Raw genomic sequence first — 12656 nt, forward strand, 5'->3', positions numbered from 1 at the left:
TCTTTCTGCTCGGGAGGCTGAGGTTCCTACATTTCCAGCTCATGCTGGACTGTACCGTAAGCAACAAGTGAAATGAGTTCAGTGATCTCATTCTAGTCCTTCGACTCCTGTCCACATCGCTAAGCGACTGCACAGCTTGGCACAGGCCAGGATGAGTCAGCAGTCTCTGGTCATGAGAGGCCAGGCCTGGAATAGCAGGGGGGGTTTAGGTCAGAAGCAAAATGAAGCAGAAAGGCAGTCTAGATGGCAGGACTCAGCTCCGCAATTCACGGAGATACTGCAGGTCAAAATGAAAGAGCCTCATCAGCTCTGGGGTGAAGATTGTAGGAGTGTACAAAAAGGAGCAGCAAGCGAAAAACTTAGAACAGCTGCCTACCAAACATAGCAAGAACAAATTAGAGTACCACAGACAGAAAAAGAGGGCACGGGTAGAGGCCTGGGAGAAAAGATGCTCTTTAAGATCTCGGGAATACCTTTTTTTCCATGTGCTCCTGAACTTGATTTAGGAAACAGTGGTTACCTATACACTATCCTGGTATTTAGGTATTGCTTTCCCAGTTTGGTAAGTAGCAAAACAAACAAAAGAAAAGCACTGCAGTAAAATAAAAAGAGGAAGCCTCATGTTCCATAAAATAATGTAATTATAAGTAAAAGCCTAATATCTCAAAGATGTGCATTTGGGTCAATAGTATCCTTGTATAGCCTGTAAAATCTGGTCACAAAATGGTTAAAGAGAAGCACTCCTTAAATTAAGCTTGGATGGCAGTAGAGAAGAACTAAGAGAAAAGAAAGACATAAGTTCAATGATGGAACACAAGGGAAATATGAAATTGTGTCTATATTTTTACCCAGTGGGGTCAGCATAGACCTCCAATAGCAAGTGACACTTCTAGTCAACAGGACTTTCAAACACCTCTTCCTATGCAGTAGTACTGTCATAAGCAAGAGGAGAGGGAAAAGAAAAACAGCCAGAGGAAAAAAATCAGGTTCAACCTGAAAAATAAATCAGTAATAAACATTTTGTTTTGGAGGAGGCAAATCACCTGAATGAGCCAATGGATAAAGAAAAGACTTAGTGTATGAAACAGACTCAGAGGAACCATTTCTAGACAAGGAAACTGAGGTGGGGACAGAATTATCAGCAAATAGTGGTGATGGCCCCAAAATAAGGAAGAAAGCAACTTCAAAAGTCAGATGGGATGCAGCAAGAATGGCAGGGAAAAGAGAATACCGTCAACAGAGCTGGGAAATGCTAGTAAAATATTTCTTTACAGTGCTTTGAACAGGACTAATAAGGACCCACCATATATTTCTAATTGTTATCCCTTAAGGACATACAGATGTGTAAGATGTGTAAAAAATGTAAATTTCATTTAGTTTTCATTCCAGAGGTCATTAAGTCATCTCAACATGTCTTTGATAAACGCTTAACCTTGAGCAAATAAACTTTCTAGCCTCAGTTTTCTTTTCTTTGAAATGGAATATTATTACCTTGAATTATTGTAAGGACAGAATCAGTGTTTGTCAGTCCTTATCACAGTAGTATCTATCACAGGCTGAACACTCAGTAAAGTGTTATTGTTTATATTTGATTATCATATCATTTTCATAAGTGCCAGTGAAAGAATCATTCCCAGTGTCGTTGCACTGTATTGAGTGGAACCAATACGAAGATTCTAGTAAAATCAGTTGAGTAACATTCCTCAGAGGATGTTGCCTTAAAAAGCTTGTTTCTATCTGGATACGTTAAACATTATGTTTGAACCCAGAGGATGTTAAAAATCTATTATGTTAAAATCTTGATTTGGGGTATCTATGTTGTCAAAGCAGCTTGGAGCTTAATAGCATTCAGTAACTAGAGACCTGAAAAAGAAAAGAGGGATTTTTAGAAGCTTCTCCAAAAGCAACAGGATAAAAGTGCTATCGGCCTTGACCGCATGATGAGGGTTTTTTACCAAAGGGAAAACTTAGTCCAGTTGATCATCCCAGTCTAATTGATTAATTGTGGGTCTGACCATCTGGCTGATGAATGCTGACACCCAGCAGTGATTACTGTGAAACACAAATCCGGATGTGCTCTCCCTGATGCCTCCCACAATAATGGCAACGCTGAACTTAAGGTTAGTTTTTTCAGGCCTCTTGGCTCAGTCTCTTCATGGAACAGCAGTTGTGGCAGGGAATATTTTACTAGACCTGGTCAAGCATTATCTTCTCTTATTTCAGTTACCCACTCCTTTCCAACTCCACGCCTACCTGCTCCTGAGCCCTCTCTTGTATATAATCACTTTTCATGCAAAGCATTCCATCTGTAGTTTTCATCATACTGTCTGATTCTCTCATTTCCGGTTGCTCTATTCTGAAAAATATTCGATTGGTCTAAAAGACCTGTACTGCTATATCACAGGGAATCCTACTGAGACATTTTTATCGTATCTTCTTTGCTACTGGTTTACTTCAAATTATCCTGTGCTTCCAAATAAAGAAAATTATTTCACCAAACTCATGAATCTGATTATAAGGCCCACATATGGCTCAAGTTCTTCATGAGGTTAATAGAATACAAGGGTTAACAGAAGATAATTTTTGCATCTTAAACCTACATCTGATCCTTAGTTAGGGTGTCCGTTGGAGAAGATTCTCCCCACAAGGACTCTGGAGCACATTTCACTGCTAGAGAAAAAAGTCAGGCTCACATAAATAACAGGAATCAATAGCAATGCCACCCACAAACCAATCAAGATAACCTGTACATGGGAGAATTCTCTAACCAAATCCAATTTGAATGCATATATATAAACCCTGGAGAATTACAACCACATCATTTTATTATTGTGGGAAGGCACAGGGGAGTAAACTGACATAAAATGTCTTGCAGAAAGTTGGCCAAAGAGTCACAGTGGAGGAGAATCATCCATTTCCCCTCTCCTTTTCCCAGACTGACTTCCATCTCAGAATTCATCATTTTTCTTGCTCCCCACAGATGCTGAATTCTTCTATGTTCCAGGCTGGGTTAGTGTTAATTTTCGGTAGAGAATGGCAGTAGCATGCTGAACTACAGAGTTCCAGACTGGGAGTTGGGAAATGTTTTTGGCCTGACTGTCAGTAAACAACTATGTGTCTAGGGCAAGTCAAGTCCCTTAACTCCCCATGTCTCAGTGTCTTCATTGAAAAATGATAGGGTTGGACTGCCTGAACTCCATCGTCTCTGCCAACACTAAGATTCTATGGTTCTATAGCTCATTTCCTTTTTCTCTCTGGCACCAACTGCTCAACAACTCTGCTTATAGTCATTTCTCTGCTCTCAGTTACTGATGGAAAAATATCGCCTTCATTTACTACCCGGTATTTGTAACTTTTCTCTCTTTTTTTGATGCTAGATATTTTGAGTTGTAAACATGAACATATCCAGATAGATGCTTTAAATTTGAAAGCATTTAAGGAGAATAGCTTTCCCATGTAGAAACATTTAGTGCAGCTCGGCATGGAGGAAGCCAGGCATCCAAAAGTGGAGCAAAGGGGCCAATTCACAAATGAGAGGAAGCCTTTCATAATAAGAGTCTCCAGACTCTTCAATTTAGATAAAGCTACCAAATTCCAACTACTTTTCCAATCAATCCCAGACACCCTCACAGACACTTAGGACTATAAATTTGAGGACCAGCACTGGCAGTGATGCAGTTCTTATTTCACCTCCACCATGTATTGCCAAGTAGGATTTAGGATGGCATAGTAATAAGAGCCAAGAGGACAATCTGTCATTTATTTTCCTCCAAACTTTTCAAAATTTCCCATTTGGGCTCTGTTTCCCAGTTTTAATTTGGTAACTGCCATTTTTCAGCATTTCTTTTAACAGGTTACTAATAATTTCTGATACAGGATCTCATATTTCATTTTGTGCTGCTAGAACTGCTGTTAATATTTCATCTGTCTTCAATTCAGCTCTGAATAAAGACTGCTGGGTTTTTAATACACGGTTAACACTTTGGTTCTGGGGATTTGATCACCAGTGTTCACCCAGTTTGTCCATCTCTTGTTAGGTAAGAGTAGTAGCTTATCTCAGAAATATCTCAGGGTGTGTGCTTAAACACTCTAGGGTTACATTACAGTTTCTTTTTCTGGATATTTGATGAAAACAACACAAACAAGTGTTCTGTGTTTGTTCTCCCAGGTAGCTTGCTATTTACTTCAGTACGAGTGTTCTGGAAGCAGAGAGCAATGGTTTAGAGCCAGGGCTCACAGGCAGATCTAAGTTCAAATTCTGGCTCTGAAATGTTACTACACATACCATGTTAGGCCAGTTCTTTAACCTTCCTGAACCTCTATTTTTCTATTTGTAAATAGGGATAAGAACAGTATCTATCTCTATTGCTATTAGTTCTCAAAAAATGATGGGTATCATTATTTCCCTAGCATTAATAATCTACATATTCACATTATAGTGTTATTATTTGGCAACATCTTTTCAAGACTAACAAATTACTTTTGAGTCCAGCCTTTTGTTGTTTGCCTTATTATAGTTTACATTTAAAAAAAACTCTCAGTGAAATCAAGTAAAATTTTAAAATTGGGTCCTTAAAACCATACGTACAGTTAAAAATAGTATATAGCATCATATTCTTATGTCACTTTTCAATCTAGCATCAAATTCTCAAAACTCTTTGTTCGTCTAATAGCCAGGCCTGGATAAGGCACATCACACTAATGCTAAACCATTCCATAAAGAGATGATTGACTTCCCCCTACTCCCAAACAATACAGATTATTTCGATATTCTTTGGTCATGTATCAGTCAGGGTCCATCAGGAGAGAGAAACCACACAGCAATTTGAATAGGAAAAATTTAATGTAAAGAATTATTAACTATAACAGGGGATTGGAGTAATGAGGAAGTAACTAATAAGAAGAGGATTGTGAATTATATAAGAATAAGCAAATATAAGGAGCAACCACAACTTCTAGGGCTGATAGAGAGTGCCCAAGGAAGAGTCCCTTACACCTCTAGACTGGGATCTAGTCCTTGTTGGACAAGGCATAGCCAGTGAATGAATGAATGGCAAAGAAGTTGCTGGAGAGCTGTTAGTAAAACTTGCTGGAAAACTATACTCTAGGGTGCCAGGGAAGCTGTTCACAGGGAGGCTGTCTCATTTGAGGCACACTAATACATAAACCACCTGATGTGTGTATGTGTGCACGTGTGTGCTTGCATGTGTGTTGGGTGCTGGACGTAGCCACTGGCTGCTGGGCACTGGAGAAGCTACCTGTGCTTCAGCTGCTGGGCACCGGGGCAGCTGTGTGTGCTGCAGGAGCCAGGCCTTAGAGAACCATGCGCACGGCAGGAGCCTGCCAAAAAATACACGGGGGCCAGGAAGGAGAACTTCTTTCTCCTATAATGTCTGTCTGATTCCTCACTGACAAAGCACACTCACACAGTTAGGAAAGGAAAAATATTTAAAGGACCCAGATACATTTTTGTAGAGCAGGCAAGGAAGGGTAAATTTGGATCTGAGAGGCAGTATATTGATAACTGGTAGAGTTATTTCCTTACACACTTTATGAAATAACTCACTTTGGAGATTACAATCCAGTGTTCTCTTACTTACTATACTACTTACTAGGCCTGCTGCTTACCTTTAGTAATATACTGACTTTCTGCATAATGAAATAAATATTGTCAGAATTAAGGAAAATAATATTCTATTAAATAAAAGTGGCAATACTTGTATTTGTATAATGACCTTTTTTCCTCCACAAATGCTGCCCACATATGTTTTAATTGTTTATAATTAACAGATTAGGAAAAATGTAAAGAAATACTAAACTATTGACCTAAATTTACGCATTAGTGATCCCAGTCCAGAATTTCAACTAAGTGGGTAATCAGGAGAGTCACTGAAAACAACCCACAGCTTCAAGAGTGGTAAAGATGACCTCAACTATTATTTTTCCTTTCTCTCTCCTTTTCTTTTTGTTGACTCTAGAACCCATATTTGCTGTTCCATGACTCATTTTGGGGGAGGCTGTTAACTATAAGTTGCTAGTTTTTCAGAAAAATGTCACATATTTAGCAGGAAATTTTTCCTATGATTTTTGTCCTATATTGTTCTACCTTCAATATTAAATAGAAAAGCATAAGGAAATGACCAGTTTAATGCATTCTTCAAGATATACAGTGGTCGTTGTCAGAAATAACTTTACATACAGATGGGGAGGTATACTCAAATACCTCCACTGTTTTCACCTAATTCCTTAAGAAGGGGACAGAACCTTTTATTCTATAACTAGAGGTAGGGTTTAAAAAGGGTTGTGGTGGTGAGAGGCTGAGAGCACAGAAAGCAACTGGGTGAGAAGAGGGTCCTGTGGAGAGAAGAATGTCTCAAGACTAAGGCCATAAAACACCCATCTCACCCATTCACCTGTTTTTACTGATGCCTGGCTATAGCAATACTATCTGTTCCCACTATTATGGGAAGGATCTACTTGTTTCCTTCAGTTGTGCTTTCTGAAAACCAGTGGTATTATCAAGCAAAACAAGCCCTGTTGGGCTGTCTCACGATCATACTGTAGGCAGTGCTGGCAGCTGCAGGTGGCTGTCTTTAGGATTTTCTTTTGTTTGTGTTGTGTGTGAAGACTGAGGATAAACCTAATGACACTGCATACATTGGATCCCCACCTCCCTAGCAAACACATATGCACACCTCTCCCCTGCAATTCCTGAGTCCCAAAGTAGATGATGACAAAGAAGAATTGTAAGTCCATGTGAATCAGGCAGGCAAGTCCATTTTATTTGAGTTTGCCCTTCTGTTCAGCTAGCTTTTCTGCTCTGACCCACTATACTTACCCTGTCGGCTGCTCTTACTAGCAACATGCCTTTTTAATCAGCCTTCCTGGGGTCTACATTTGATTACAGCATTTGTGTTCTATTTTGATTCTTTTGTACTATGCCCTGTGGTGTTAGCTTGAAAGGTGTTATTTATAAAATGAAACTCTATTGTATTGCCACTTGGATTCAAAGAGTACATATAATATTAATGCAGAATGTATTTAATACCTTGAATCTATTAAATCAATTTCTTCATAAGAACACAGAATGGGAGGGAGGCAAGTGGGTTGGTAACCCAGGTAATAAGACTTCAGAATCACCTGCACTTTCCTTCACAAGCATTCATGAAAGCTGGCATGAGAATCTTTCTCTTAACGTCAGGGTTTCCAGAAGGAAGAGACTACCTTTCCTCAGCCAGATCAGTGCAGTGTGCACCTGTTTAAACATTCAATCATGAAAACCAAACATTTTCCTAGGCCTCAGATGCAAATTTTTGACTAAGGAAACCATGAGACGAAACACGGATATGACTTTTTTACTACCTAGGAAGATTTAGGTAAAGAAGGAAACCTAATCACCTGTTTCCAAGGAGCTGCTTGCAGGATTTGTAAAAAGAAGTAGATTCATTATGTTCCTAACTCCCCTCAAAAGAAGGCTAGGAAAATTCTAGTGATGCTAAGAACTGAGGCAGAGTTTCCAGGGTGGCATGTTCAGAATGATGTTCTCGCCTAGTTTCTTTATGGCTGCTGGGCCTATAGTCAAATGTTTATGGATCAGATTGACGAAGGAGTCCCCAAATTTTCTTCACTTCTAATTTTAGTGCAAACTGAAGACTGGAACATTATATCAATATATCACAACTTGCTTGTCACGTCTGTTGCTGTACACATTCCATTCTTCCACTATAACCCTTTTTTTCCTGGTGATACATCTGAAATCATCAATGGCTGCTCTTCAGATAAAGAATAAGGAAGGATCAGGTGTGGAAGATAGTTTAGCAATCAGGCTCTGCAGAACTTGCTAAAAGAAACTGTCCCTCACAGGGAAAGCTGGCTATGCAGTCCTGGAGTGAGGGTTCCTAGAATTTCACCTGTTCTCACTCACTTGCTCATTGTATAACTCCAGGAAATTTAGGGTCCAGTTTTCTAATCACTAAAATTTGCATAACTATATGTACACCTTTCTACTTGCATTGGACTTCTTTAGGGATGAATGAGATAATGGTCTGGAATACTCTAAATTCTCTGCAATGAAGGTGGGATACAACTGCACAATATTATTAAAATGAGAGTTCAGATCCCTTTTTTTGTTTGTTTCTCCAAATCCAGATATGAAAAACTAACAAATGAATGAATTTCCTCCCCTTTGGAATGAATCATATGCCCTCATTCATAAATGACATCCCAAAGGTGAGGAGCTAGGATGTGTTGGGAAATATACATCCCAATCTTGAATGCATCCAGTTGTAAACTCCTTGCATGAAAAAAATCACATTATTTATCTCTGTATCCATCTAGGTCCTACCATATTGATTTGCATCATGTAAGTATTTCATTAATATTTGTTGAATTGTACTGAAAAATGAGATCATACAATTCCAGAGCTGAAAGTTGCTGGAGATCATGTGAGTCCAGTTACCTCATTTTGCAGATGAGAAAACTGATGCCCAGATAAATTAAGTGACTTCTCCAAGTGCAATATTAATAATGTTACAGGTCTTTGAAAGAGTTAAAGATCTGTCACTGGAAATATATAACTCAATCAATTAAAACAAAATGAATGTTCTTTTGTCAAAATAAAAGTACTCTTCAGCTCAAATAATCTGAAGTATTCTAATCTAACCAAGGAGGCTGAAGCCTAAAGCAATAAGTAAACTTCACTAAATGGCTATAGACCATACGTGTGCTAGAAATGCCATTACTAAGGTTATACATTTTAATACCATGCCTATCCCCCACTCCATTGGTATATTTTTCAGGTAAAGTTAAGGTTGTGAAAACAAAAAGGAACTGCAAATCCTTAAAATTATGTAGGATTCATGGAGGTACAATTCAAAAATGAAATTACTTTCATTTATTATTTCAGTTTACTATTTAGCCATATTGTAGATGGTAAACCAAATTTAAATTCCAGAGTTCGGGAAACAAAATAGGACAAAACACTTTATCCTTTGTTAAATAGAAAGTGATCAGGACTATGAGAAAGATCATTTCCCTTCAGCGGAAGTTACTCATGTGGTATTTGCAGAACCAAGTGTGTTTGACTCTTGGCCTGAGTTGTCTGGTTAAATCAGTACCATGACAATAAAAGCCAGTCAAACTATCCTTTTGACCAACTAGATTTTTTTTGAACAGTATTAAATTTCTTTTTCTTTGCTTAAATCAATCACGATATTTAAATTCTTGATTAGAATGCAAACAATTTGTAGTCAGGTATTTTAATGATCTCCTAAAAACTGCAGCAGATTGACTGGCATAGAACAGGAACTGAATAAAAGTAAAATGTCAATTACTGTAGAGTAGGAATCTAGGAATCTCCAGCGAACTACTTCTCATTTTTCCAAAGCTCCTTTCACAGTGGAAATCCCTGAAGGTCACAGAGAACAGAACTTGGAGAAAAGGGGGACAAGTGACAGCAACAGACTCTAGGCTTCCAATAGTTGGAGGGCCTGTTGGAGACTATCATTTGTATATTACCAAAACTTTACTCCAGAAATATAATCAGGTTTTCACAGATCAAGTTCACATTATTAACTTGATATTTCAGCCTCCACTTCTTGCTCCACCTTGCTTAGGCATCCCAGGTTCCAGTAGTACCCAACAAGTATTCTAGAGGGTAGCCAGACTATATTAGTGTTTCCCTTTATCTTGGTATTGCCAAGTGAGTCCTAAATTTTAAATTTTGTATTCTATTATCTCCATGATTTATTAAATCATGTCTGGACTTCTGTGTTGGAATATTATATATTCATTTACTATGATTCAATAAGCATCTACTATGTGTGAGACACTAGGAAAATAAATAGGAATAAGCCTTACTTCCTGCCTTCAAAGAATTGAGAAATTCACAATGCAGTGTCTACTTCCCATATGTAGCATATATGTTCCTGACTTTAAGCTTTTGTTCTTCCCTTAGCTGGAGTGTCCTATTGTCATTCTTTTATCAGTCTGATTCCTTTAGTTATCTCGTAGTCCAGCTTATATTCTATCACAGCCATAAATCATTTTCCAGTTTTTGTAGTCCACATTAATTTTCTTTCTTCTTCTTTTTTTTTTTTTGACTAGTACAGCTGGAATAGACACTATTGCCTACACAATATCTATTCCCCTATTTCTTCCTACCTACAGACTCCTATTTTGTTCAGAGTGGCAATGTGCTTAGTCCTGAATGATGAGTTATAATATTTCTAAGCCAATTATGACAAATCTGTTCCCTGATTTCTTTGCCTCCCTAGCAACCAAGGGTGGCCTTGGGACCCAGTCCTAGTCAATAAGATCTATGTGGCAATCTGCTTGAGAAGCTGTTTTCTCAGAAAGCTTTTTCTTTTCTGATAGAGGTAAAAAGTGATCCTTCTGCTTCCCTCTTCTTCCTTTGAATATGGACATTATACTTCCAGCTGCAGCAACTATTTTGTGAACATAAGGCAACAAGCACAAAAAAAAAGCAAAGATAAACCCAGAGATGTTGGCCCTGAGTTTATCACACACCAGCAGCTCTCTAGCTCTGGACTTGTTACGTAAGAAGCACAAACCCCTATTTGTTTAAGCCACTCAAGTCAGAATTTCTGCTACTGAACGCATTTCTAACCAAGAAATAATTTTCATAAGTTGAGTTATCCAAACTGTTCTTCCTAACTAGATGGTAGACACCGGTCACATTCTTGGTATTTAATAAATATTCATTTGCCTCATATCTTGATTATATATACTAGACGTTCAATAAATGTAATAAAAGGCTCACTCTGAAAACAAGGGGGAAATTTCTTTTAAGGAAAGAGGATTAAACCAGGTCAAAACAGAAAAATTTGAGTATAAAATAAGAAGTTTTATGACAAGAATTTGTTACAACCTAGTTCAGTTATTAATACAATAAAAACAAACTTGTAAAATTTTCTAAAATTAGTAGAAATATATTTTAAGTAAGAAATAAGACATTAGACTAAGCCCCAAAGGCATGGATGTTTTAAAGAAGAGATGATATAAATAAGATTTCTATTAAACATAGAGAAAACAATGCAATGCAGTTCTGGCTCTGTTAAAACTAAGTGAGGAGACTACACGCGTTAAATATCACTAACGACAAGACAAGACATTTTCTCTACCCCTCAGGTAGCACGGCTGTGACTCACCCAAATGCTCCACACTCTTTAGCATGCTAATTAGCTTCCAAAACCTTTCACCTGACGTTTGAACCCACAAGTAAGGAAACTATTACAGTATAGCATTTGCTTTTGGAGAAAAGGCTACATAAATTAGGACAGAAGCTATTTTCAAGTCTTCCAAATATTACAAATAATGGGGAACTGTTGAAGAGAGAAATAAGTAGCTTTGGGTCGTTTTAGGTTAGTGACCTTAAATTTAAGGTATGATTTAATCAGAAGCCAGAGTAATCACAGCAGGAGGTGGGGAAAAAGACTCAGAGCTGCCTGGATTTGGGGAGGACTTTGGTGGCAGCTTTCAGCTCGAGCTAAAGCTGCAGGATTCTGTCAGAGGCTCCACAAACACAGGGCTGCATTATGTAATGCATCTTGTATTCCTTTGTGAACTATTCCACAACTAAGTTTCATTAGTTTCCCCTCTCTAGACATTTTACCACTTCCAGGCTGCAACCTGTCCAGAAGGGAAACTTTCTACCTCAAATAAAAGTTTAAGTTGCAAGAAAACTGACATTTTTCCAGGAACTAAATCAAATTAATTTGAACTTTATACAGACTAGGAAAATACTTCTTAAGCTAGGTGGACCAAAGTAATCTCATTTGAAGAATTTCCAGATAATTCAGCAATAGTTTGAAATAGTTATCAAACTTTCTCTCAAGCTGTCATTTTCTGGTTATGTTATTCTGTGTTAAATGTACCACTCTCAGAGGGTCACCGTTCAATATAGCACTTTATAGGCAAAATTGGAAGACAGCATGTTGCATGGATAGTACTTAGCAATACATTCTCATAAATAGTATCTTTTTTTTCAAAACAAAATTTATTTTTGTGCCTGTCATGAGGGTATTCTAAGGTTAAACACAGTCCTACATTATCAAATTTAGTTTTGTTATTTAAAAATCTATCTTTTAGCAGTTTAATTATTTTTATCAATTACTAACATAATATTACATAATATTAATTTTGATCAGCTGTAAAAATAATTTAACTGTTGGACAGATTTTTCCCTCTTAACATTTCAAATGTTGGTTTAACGCCTGTCAATTAGACCCCTATGAAAGTGACTAAGGTTTACTGGGGAATACTGCACAGAACATGTCTGTTTGAGTTTCTGGGTTGTACACAGTCAAAGTTTAGATGGGAACCCCCAATGACCAAGTGGTATAAAAAAACGTGGAATTTGAATCTCAGCAGGTGGCACTCTTCCTTCTGACTTGGTCTTAAATGGATGCCCCTAGACTGTCATCTCTTGGGCAGAGCACGAGACTGAAGCATTCAATCGTGCTTATAGTGCTTAAGAACCAACTTCATGGGAATTGGGAATCGGGGAAAGTTACAGGTCAGGTATATGAATTTTGATTCTGCTGGCCTTTTTTCATTCAAAATGCATCACTCTTAAACCCAGAATTACGTCCTATATGTTGAATAGTCATATTTCCCTGTTTACTCAGGATAGTTTC

At 37.8% G+C, this 12656-nt stretch overlaps 1 protein-coding gene across 19 annotated transcripts in view; it reads right to left on the reverse strand.

The window, feature by feature from the left end:
• Positions 1–12656, reverse strand: part of ZBTB20 (zinc finger and BTB domain containing 20) — a 799009-nt gene that overhangs the window by 289149 nt on the left and 497204 nt on the right. Inside the window, exon 1 of one of the 19 annotated variants that reach the window (XM_082839967.1) lies at positions 1–12656. This exon is cut by the window's right edge and continues 22942 nt beyond it. The exons of the other annotated variants lie outside the window; for them this stretch is intronic. The gene's annotated coding sequence lies outside the window, so the exon portion shown is untranslated. 19 annotated transcript variants of the gene reach the window in all.

This window comes from Leucopleurus acutus (assembly GCF_964270905.1).
Source record: "Leucopleurus acutus genome assembly, chromosome: 5".
Lineage (NCBI taxonomy): Eukaryota > Metazoa > Chordata > Mammalia > Artiodactyla > Delphinidae > Leucopleurus > Leucopleurus acutus.